The 9,872-nt window shown below is 44.3% G+C and overlaps 1 protein-coding gene across 1 annotated transcript in view; it reads right to left on the minus strand.

Moving 5' to 3' along the window:
- Positions 1-9,196, minus strand: part of LOC108788004 (leucine-rich repeat-containing protein 4C) — a 246,154-nt gene extending 236,958 nt beyond the window's left edge. Inside the window, exon 1 of the mRNA XM_018557716.1 lies at positions 9,155-9,196. The gene's annotated coding sequence lies outside the window, so the exon portion shown is untranslated. The remainder of the gene's footprint in view (positions 1-9,154) is intronic.
- Positions 9,197-9,872: the final 676 nt, after the last annotated feature.

Consider the following 9,872-nt stretch of genomic DNA (forward strand, 5'->3'; position numbering starts at 1 on the left):
CTTATGTCTCTAAAGGCCGATGTGGAACTGATCCTACCTCAGCCATAGACGCTGAAAGTGTGAATCATTTCATACACGGCCAGGATGCAGTTTCGAGTGCCGCTGGCTTAACGGGTGAAAGAGACGTTCCTCTGGGGTACATTTATCTGCATGAGTAGTAAGCCGCGGTGAATAATGGAATATGCAGGAAGCACAGAGGATTCTGGGAATAGTTTCCAATGCACCTGACTCTTGTAAAGAGGTGTTAGTGAGCTCCAGGCAAACATAAAACAGACATGATGATATGCAGTGGGTTTCAGTTGTACGTTCCCCTATTGACACATTGCACCTAGCCATTTTTACCGTGCCCCCTCCTATGACCACAGATATGCCATGTAGTTCTGTACAACTTAAACAATATACTGTATATACAGTAAGTGTATTCTACATGCAACAAAATGTTCATTTTCCATTTTCTCCGCTCAAAGTATACGTGAACCCAATCATTCAAATCTTTTATAAGCCCCTTTTCAATATTATTAAAGGAGAATTATAAGGTGAGTGATTTTCACTCAGCCTCATAGTCCGAGCCGACGTGTGACAATGAAACTGTCACAGGTCGGCTCAGTAGATCGGGAAGTGAGCGAACACATACCGTCGCTCGCTCACTTCTCGATCTATCCCTGCAGAGAGCCGTGACTGTCACTCACAGCTCCCTGCTGGGATCCCATTTCCTGTCCGATCCTCCAGCGTTGACTAGCGGAACGGACGGGGAGGTGGCGGGTACAGCTGGCTCTTCCTCTAGATAGGCAGAGCCAGCTGTCACTCACGCAGCTGAGTGGATCCAGACAGAGTTGCTCGCGGTATACTGAGCTTTGGGTGACGTGAGGACGCTAGTTTGTGTCCTCCCATTACCCTTAGGAGAACTGTGGGGAGAAGCCTTAACCCCATAGTTCTCCTTTAAATCTTCAACTTTCATTAAAATAACACCTGTTGATCCTGCCACGGGGGTAATTTTTCATGCATAACCTGTCATATAAAAATATATATGAGAAAAAATGTGATATAAAAAAGCCAGACTGTCCATGCATCACCTAATGGCCTCCTGACCTTGCAACCCCCCTCCTGCTTACAAAAGATCCTCCCTGGCCACCTCACTGTGCACCCACAGAACATTCCTTCCTGGTAAATTTACCACCCCCCTTTGAACAGCATATCTCAACCCCACCTTTCAAAGCACATCCCTCCCTGGCCATTTAATTATTTAATTCCCCTTCACATTGCATTCCTTCATGGCTGCCTTGCTTCCTGCTCTTAGGAGGGGGAAGAGAGGCATTTAATTGGACCTTTTGCTTGGTCATGAATAAGTAAAGGCCTGGCGGTGATTGGCCGCTTGGGCACCCTCAAGTGTTGCTAAAGGAAGGCGAGGGAATCGCATGTTCCTCATATATCCCAAATCACTGGGTATTTCATTTTACTGCAAAACAGAGCTTCAAGGGAGGTAAGGGAAGGACAGTACAAGCAGGGGGAAGAGGGGCATTTAACTTGACATGTTGCTTTGTCATGCATAAGTCCAGGTTCCCATTAAGGAGGATTTTTTTTCTGGCCGATAGTTCTATAGCTGGCTATACACCGGTAGATTTTCATATGAACGTTCATTTGACAAATCTCATTAGAATAATTAATAATGCCATCAGAGACTTGATGAATGCCATTCGTTATGTTGGTTCATATTACAATTGAACTATGGCCCAACCTTTTCTGGGCGTAGTTCTCTTCAGTGTCACAGGAGGACAATTTACTAATGTCCTCCTGTGACCCAAAACTCAGCATATAGCTGGCAACTGCCCACTATATCCTGACAGCACCGAGCCGCGCTGCAGCCGTGATGGATCCTGATAAAATTGTCAAGATCCACCCCACTGTCCGATTGGCAGCTGGCTCTGCCTCTCTAGAGCTAGAGCCAAGTTGTGTCCGCCCCCTCCCCTGTCCGTCCCAGCAGTCAGTGCCAGAGGAGCGGTGACTGACAGCGGTATGTGATCACTCAGTTCTCGATCAATAGAGCCGACGTGTCTAATCGACGTGTCGAGGTCGGCTCTAATTATGTGGATGAGTATAATTCCCTTTTAACATTTGATTTTGGAAACTAATGGAGTTTCCTGATTGAAAACCACTTTCACTGGTAGAATTTCCATCCTGCTCCTTGGACTTTCTTTGCCACTACAGTTGAAAACGATAGTAATTTTGACCCCCATTAAGTGTTAGAAAATTCAACAAATATTCCAAAAACTATTTTTTTTAACACAATTCAGCTGCTGTGTGGCCAGCTTAAGAATACATTAGTTAAACAAGAAAAAAAAAAAAAAGAAGAACAAACAGCACATTAGGAAAAGCTATAAACCGTTCTGAGAAAGGTTTCGGGAAATAATCACAAAAGAATTTGCACACGTGTAAGAAAAAAAGCTATTTTTGTATTTCTCGACAACGGTGAGGCGCACCGCTTCTGAAATACAAATGACCCATTCAATTTACAAAGACAGGCCTACTTATTCTCTCGCTAGCCCAGGACCACCTGTATTTTAATTCAACCATGGAGAAAAACAAAAAGAAATGGAAGCTGTTTGCCATAGCAACCAGATGTCATGATTTTTGTTTCTTCATTTCTAAAAAAAAACTTTAGCCTGGGAGTAACAGTCCCTCAGTAATAAACATTGTTAGTTTATATAAGATCAAATATCTTGGAAAGTCAGACCACTGCTATCAATTGCAAGCAGCAGCACGGCTCCCCAGTGGAACAACACCACCCTCTATGCTTGGCTCCAATTAATAGCATTTTAGCTCCCTAAAAAAACTTTGCAAAAGAAAAAAATATGCACTTAGGGTGTTATTCACTTACCTGCTGAAGGCAGCCGAGTGAATAACCGAGCCAAAGTCTTGTACGGCTCATAGGGGCCGAATGGCAGTAAGTGAATTTGGCATTTGGCTCGGCTATTCTGCTTGGTACCTCCAAGGTAGCGAGCAGAATCGGAAATTAGTTAAATGAATGAAAAAAAAATACATTTTGAAAAATAATTAAAAAATGTAAAAAAATAGAAAATGTAAAAATAAAATAAAAATATTTTAAAGAAAATAATTTAAAAAAAAATAAAAGACGCACGCCGACCTGACCGCACACGACGAACTCCCATCGCACACCGCATAATGTCAAATCTGACAGATGTCGCCAAAATAAAATTGGGCGGAGCTAGCGGTTCCATTACCACTAGCTCCACCCAACTGTTTCCTATTGGCTGGCACCTGCCAGAGTCTTCTAGCAGGTCCCTGCCAATGAATAACAACTCGGTGGAGCCTGCAGTGACGCTGTGGCCGGCTCTGCCCAGTTGTTATTGTTTAATGACAGATCAGCATCCCCAGGTCATTTGGGGACGCTGATCTGTCATCACAACTCCGCCCAGCTGTCATTTGGGTGGAGAAAGGTCAGCCCTTCGGACGACCTTTCTCCACGCTTCGGCTGCCACTTCGGCTCAGTCGAGTCGAAGCCTATGCGTTCGGCTCGGTCGAGCAGCTTGGCTACCTTCGGCTGTTATTGTGAATAGCCCGTACAGCAGTCGTTCGGTTCGACTGAACCGAAGGGCAGAGGCGGCCAAAGGGAGCTGAAGGATCACCCGAAGCTATGGCTGGATCCTTTGGCTCCATAGTGAATAACCCTCTTAGTCATGCAGACAATTGAGAATTAAGGTTGAACTTCAGGATAGTGAGCTTGGAGCGGTGGCTACTTTACAAAACACACAGTAGCCATGGGGAACAAAAGTAGCCCCCCTCCAGAAGAAAAGGACAGTGTCAGCACCAAATCAGAGATGATTTGAGGATCTACAGCCGTGTGATACACAAATAAGATAGATTTTTGGTAATAGTGAAGGTACTTGCATGTTTTTTTTAAGATTTAACTCCTGGAGTTTAGTGTCACTTTAAGCTGAATCACTTCGGCGAGGCTGCTATCATCTAACAAAAGCACCCCCAACCAAGAAGGGTGTCTTGGGAGAGATCCAGATGTATTAAAATTAGAGCGGAACACAGGAAGGTATTAAATGCATACACTAGACTTCAGCTTTAAAGACAAGCATTCATGTAGGGTAGAGTAACTTCTATGTAACAGATATACTAAATTATAAATATGTATCTAATTTGGATAATTGTGTTCCCCAAGAAAAATTAGTCCTTTTGCTTCTCTGGAGCAGATGCTGCCCATCTCGACATTCCACACATTATATTATTGTCTATTACCCATGAAGTGTTTATCTGCATCACATAAGTACTGACTGTGAATGCTTATACCTCACCTCCCTAGAATTGATTGAGTAAGGACCTTTTTGGAGCTTTTGCTTGATGGGAAGAGACACAACCTGTAGTACTGTACATCATTACTGTGGTTTAGTGCTCCGGATGGTAATAGAAGCTTTTGTTTTCTGTTTTGTTTTTTTTCAAAAAAATCCTATGAATATATGAATAGATTTGAATGCATTACCTCGCAGGGGAGTGAGTGTCAGATGCAGAGCGCGGATACAGGTAAGCTCCCGTAGACACAGCTCTGGAGGCAATTAAATGCTTTTAACTGGCAGGCCACTGACATGATGATGGAAGGGGAACGCCTGTTGGAAAGCGTTTCTAAAATGTCTGAACACAAAACAGCGGCGGGTTTAGCAGGAGACACAAATGTTGCCGGAAAACAGAAGCTAAATTTTAGGATGAAACAAGGAATGGATTCAAATGCAAGATGTACTGAAAATGAAAGAAAAATGGCAGAATACTGTAGTCAAAAATTGTAAACCCTTAAAAAAAAGAAAGAAATACCAGGACATGCTCAAGAGGAGTGATAGTCAACCTACGAGGTATAGTAGGCCTCAATAGTGACCCCTTGTGTCATCAGGGGGCTGCGCATAATCATCTTGCTGGCATTGAAGCACTCAGGTAAGAGCAGTGATGTAACAATGAATCTATTATCACAAGGGGTGCACATATTCTTCAACACCTGATCCACAAAGAGGTGACAACACTTAATAAATCCCTCATGGTCTGACTATCTGCAAAAAATGGAGAACCCATTAAAACAACCCTTGTAAATAGGGATGCATCGATACCAGTATCAGTGCTGATACTGGGCATTTTCACAGGTACTCGTGAAAAATGCCCTAATACTAGGTGCCGATACTTGTGCTTTAAATTTTCAAACACAAGTGGCTGTCGTAAGGTCCTGCGCCAGTCTGGCTGCACATCTCCTCCTTCCCGCCGCCCGCACAGCCATGGTGAGACCCTGCCATCCGCGCCCGTCCCCACAACTACGGTGAGACCCGCCCGCACAGCCCTGGTGAGACCTGCACACAACCCTATTGGGACCACACTGCCATGTGAGATCCACATGCAGCCCTAGTGAGACCGCACAGCCATGGTAAGACTCGCACACAGCCCTGGTAAGACCACACAGCCATGTGAGACCCGCACACAGCCCTGGTAAGACCACACAGCCATGTGAGACCCGCACACAGCCCTGGTAAGACCACACAGCCATGTGAGACCCGCACACAGCCCTGGTAAGACCACACAGCCATGTGAGACCCGCACGCCGCTCTAGTGAGACCGCACACCCCTGGTAAGACCCCCACACAGCCGTGGGAAACCACACAGCTATGGGGAGACTGCACAGCCCTGGTGAGAACCACATACAGCCCTTTTGAGACCTCACAGTCATGGTGAGACCGGCACAGCCCTAATGAGACTGCACACAGGCTTGGCAAGACCCCCGCACATCCTCCTGAGACCCATACAGCCCTGATGAGACTGCACACAGGCCTGGTGAGATCCTGCACAGCCTCCTGAGACCCCGCACAGCCCTGGTGAACAACACAGAGTATGTAGCTTCATATTGTTCTGCATTGCTATATAATGTATTGCTGGGATTTGTAATCCCTCTACAGCTTGGAGTCAGTGGCAGTACTACCAGGGTACAGCGGTTGCAGCTGCAACTGGGCCCTGGTGCTGAACCACCCTCCTAAAATCATTAGTTTGTATTGTTTTAGAAAAACTGTCACATGGCACTAAAAAAAAGGTATTGGTAATTGGTAGCAGCGAGTACTTGAGGAAAAGTACTCATACTCAGTCTTAAAAAGATTATATTGGTGCATCCCTGCTTATAGCATTAAAGTGAATCTGATATTATTGGTATTTCGTGCAGAAATGGGTAGGATTTAGTTAATCCACAGCCTTCAAATCTGCCTAACGAAAGGGAGGGTTTTTTTTTGCTTTTGTTTAGAAGACAATTGGCAGCGAGACGCGGGCTTCGCAAAGCTGTCAAACGCAGCATGTGTGTCTGCTGGATCCATTCAGGACTTTTCTGGGCAGCTCAATCTGCCACGGCATTCCAGATCCAAGCGCTATACCCAGAGCATCTGCTGAACAGCCAAATCTACCCGCCCTGAAAATAAATCACGATCGACCGCTACAACTTCGAAATATGTTCCGAGTATGAAAGGATAGAATGAACGTGTATATCTAAAGCCCTTGCTAACAATGCCTGGCTATTCACTTTTACAGGGGAAGCTCTCCGCCATCCAGAAAACTAATTCCGTTCAGTGGCGGGCAAATGTAACTCAATTAGATGAAAGCACAATTGTTGAGGTCTTAGGGTGAAGTCTTTTAATAGATGATTCAGAGTGATTCCAGACTATATTTCCATGTTCTAGAACTCAGTGTACACTCTGCTTTTAATGAATGCTTGCGGAAATTGATGTCTAGGATGTTTTTCTCTTTTGTTTAGCTATACAAAGGAGAAAGTTCCACGAGGGTTACAATAACACTGTTGTTTCCCAGTCCAGGTCACATTTACCCGGCCATTGCTATCAGCCAAAATATTCAAACTATACAAACCATGCAGCACAAACATATTCTCATGGATAATGACATAACCCTGTCCAGAAAGCCCAACCTTTGTCAGCTTGTGGTGGCATCCAAATGTTAGACACACTACCCAAAATTGCATTCTGAATACCAATGCGCATTGGACTGTGGACTGTGGCCAAGACATTGCTGAGATACAGTCTATGCTCTTCTCTTGTAGCTGCTTAGTGCTGTGTAACCCTATACAGGTTGATTGGTTCACAGTGAAGAACCTTACACCCACAGCCTGAGTCCTAAACTATATGCCCTTGATGAGAGTGACTGGGGGCATTGGGTTTGTTTGTTGGGGGTGAGTTAGAATGCTGCTGATAGTGTTTCCGAGGGAAGTGTGATTTGCCCATATCAGTTGTCGGTGGAGGGGGGCGGATACAGTAGTATGGGCGGCTGTGTTAGAACCATGCTATCAGTAGCTCTGTCACACTTGGACGCCATTGGTTTCCACCAGCCGGAGCATCCTGATCCGCTAACTGGCAACTGATGACATCAGTGAGCTGAGCGGGAAGCCAACAAAGCATCACAGGTTTCTAAGACCTTTTAGCAAACTGGGATGCTTTGGCAGCCCTTCTGCCACCTCCCTTACACCTGAAGCCCCCCCCCCCTTCCCAATGAGATGCCGCCTAAGGTAACTGCCTCACACTGCCTTATAATAGGGATGGTCCTGCTTTTATAAGCTTCTTTCTTCCTTTTTTGCATTTTAGTGCTGCTTCTCGCCTCCATGCACTTCCTGCCTATGTGCACTTGCTCCACTGACAGCTGTACATGATTGTTTTGGACCGGATCACTGAAAGTGACAAGGTGGACCATGCTGGTATAAGGTGTGTCACCTCAGCAGCTTGTAGCCTCCACTAGCAACGCAAGTGACAGTGCAGCAATGCAGGAGAATGACAGACATTTATCACCTCTTAGCAGAAAATGTTTGAACAAGGACCTTCGTAGCCAGATCACCAGGTATTTTTTTTTACAAAAATGATTCTGATTTCAGAAGATTAAAAAAACTATTTTGAAAAGTTATAAAGATGTTAAAACTGATATGAGTTTGTATTTATTGAGTTAAGTTCTACTAAAATGTTTTTAATCTATAAATTCTTTAATTTATATACTTACAAGCGTATAAGTTATTAACACTGTTAGGAAGTGTCCAATGCTGCAGTTGCTCAGATATACAACCACCACATAGCGCCAGGGAGGCTAATAGAAGCCCCCAATGGCTAGTAATGACCAAATCCTCTTAGATTTACTGTGCCAGCAATCCAACAGATCTGACCCTACAATACACTATGCACGTCATGTTATTGGACACAGAGTCCCTCCATGCTAACACTATAGAGATGACATCCCAGCACCAGAGAGTTACCCTGCCAAGAAGAGAGTGGTTATCAAAGAACATTCATTGTACTGATAGCATCCTTGATTCTGGCAGCATAGACATTCACAGAGGGGAGAGAGGGGTTGTTCAGTCAGTAAGAGTCCACACAGCAGTCCAGGTTTTGAAACTGCATCATTAAGCTTCCTGCATCAAACACAGACAACCCCCACCCCCCAAAAAAAAAAAAAAGAGAAACATAAATCTCGCTGGAACTTAGTCAAGAGTTATATTTTCGGGTCCCCGCCTAACAGGGGACCTTGTGTGAACAAAACAATAGCTTTGTACTTGGTTGCAAAGCACAGTCTCTCTCTGTAGGCCAACACAGCCTGTATCTTGCCAAGGTTTCAAAGACTGTGAAGGCAGTTCCCTCTATTAACAACCTTGATTTAGGAAAACCAGCGATGCAAATCTTGCGATGCACATCTCAATACCCACAGCGTAATCTAGCAGGGCGTACTTCTAAACTTCGCAAAACCATATTCATTGGTTTTGAGCACATGCTTCACAGATATCCTAGCATATAAAAGGAGTTTCTGGACCTCTTCTATATTGCAGAAATAGGATTGGTTTGGCTGGGACTGTTGTGTTTCTATTATTGTGGAAAATTTTTAGGTCACTTTGAACCATCCATAACATCTTTAAACATGGAATTGATGAAAGGACACAACAGCATGGCATTGAAGACCCGACTGATAGAGGTAAGTCAAGATATAACCTCTGTTTTGGGATAAAGAGTAAACATTTTTGCTCCCCAGTTTTTATAGTTGTAAAAAAGATGCTTGTTCAGCAGTCAGAATCTTTCTGTGAGATATTCCCCACATACAACAGTCAAGCAATAAGTAAACTGAATCTTCTTACCTTTGAAGAGGCCTATAGAGTTGTTATGAACTGTTGCACTGTTATCCTCACATAGTACTCTTCCATCTTTTGAGGACACTGAAAATTCCATGTATTCCACATCAGCTACCAAAGCACCAACTGACCTGGAGAGACAAAGTAAAGTTGTTAAAGTGGAATTTCACCTTCTTTTTTAGGACAACAATGCATTATACTTTGGCTGCAGTTGAATTTTAGATTTCACCTTTGACCACAACACTGAAAACTGGAAAGCCAGAATATGTCAGTAAAGGTTAAAAAAGCTAGTGAGGAGTACCTGTATACAGTACATCCAAGCATTTTAAGCAAGTCAGCGCCAGGATAATAATGTGGCGTGTGCTTACTATTTCAGTCTTGGTCGCCCTGGTATCTTGTATATGGTGGACAGCAGGATTTCTCGTATTTATTTATTACAGGTATTTATATGTAGCACTTTACATAGTTGCACATTCACATCAGTCCCTGCCCTCAAGGAGCTCACAAACTAAGGTCCCTATTTCACATGTAGGGCCAATTTAGACAGGAGGAAATTAACCTTACAGAATGTCTATGAAGTGTGGGAGGAAGCCCACACAAGCACAGGGAGAACATGCAAACTCCTTGCAGATAGTGACCTGGCCGGTATTCGAACCAGGGACCCCCCAGTGCTGCAAGGGAGAAGCGCTACACCTCTGTGCTGCACGTTTTTCTTGGGTTGGGT

The sequence above is a fragment of the Nanorana parkeri genome, unplaced genomic scaffold (assembly GCF_000935625.1).
Source record: "Nanorana parkeri isolate BGI_ZX_2015 unplaced genomic scaffold, ASM93562v1 scaffold297, whole genome shotgun sequence".
In the NCBI taxonomy this organism is placed as follows: Eukaryota; Metazoa; Chordata; class Amphibia; order Anura; family Dicroglossidae; genus Nanorana; species Nanorana parkeri.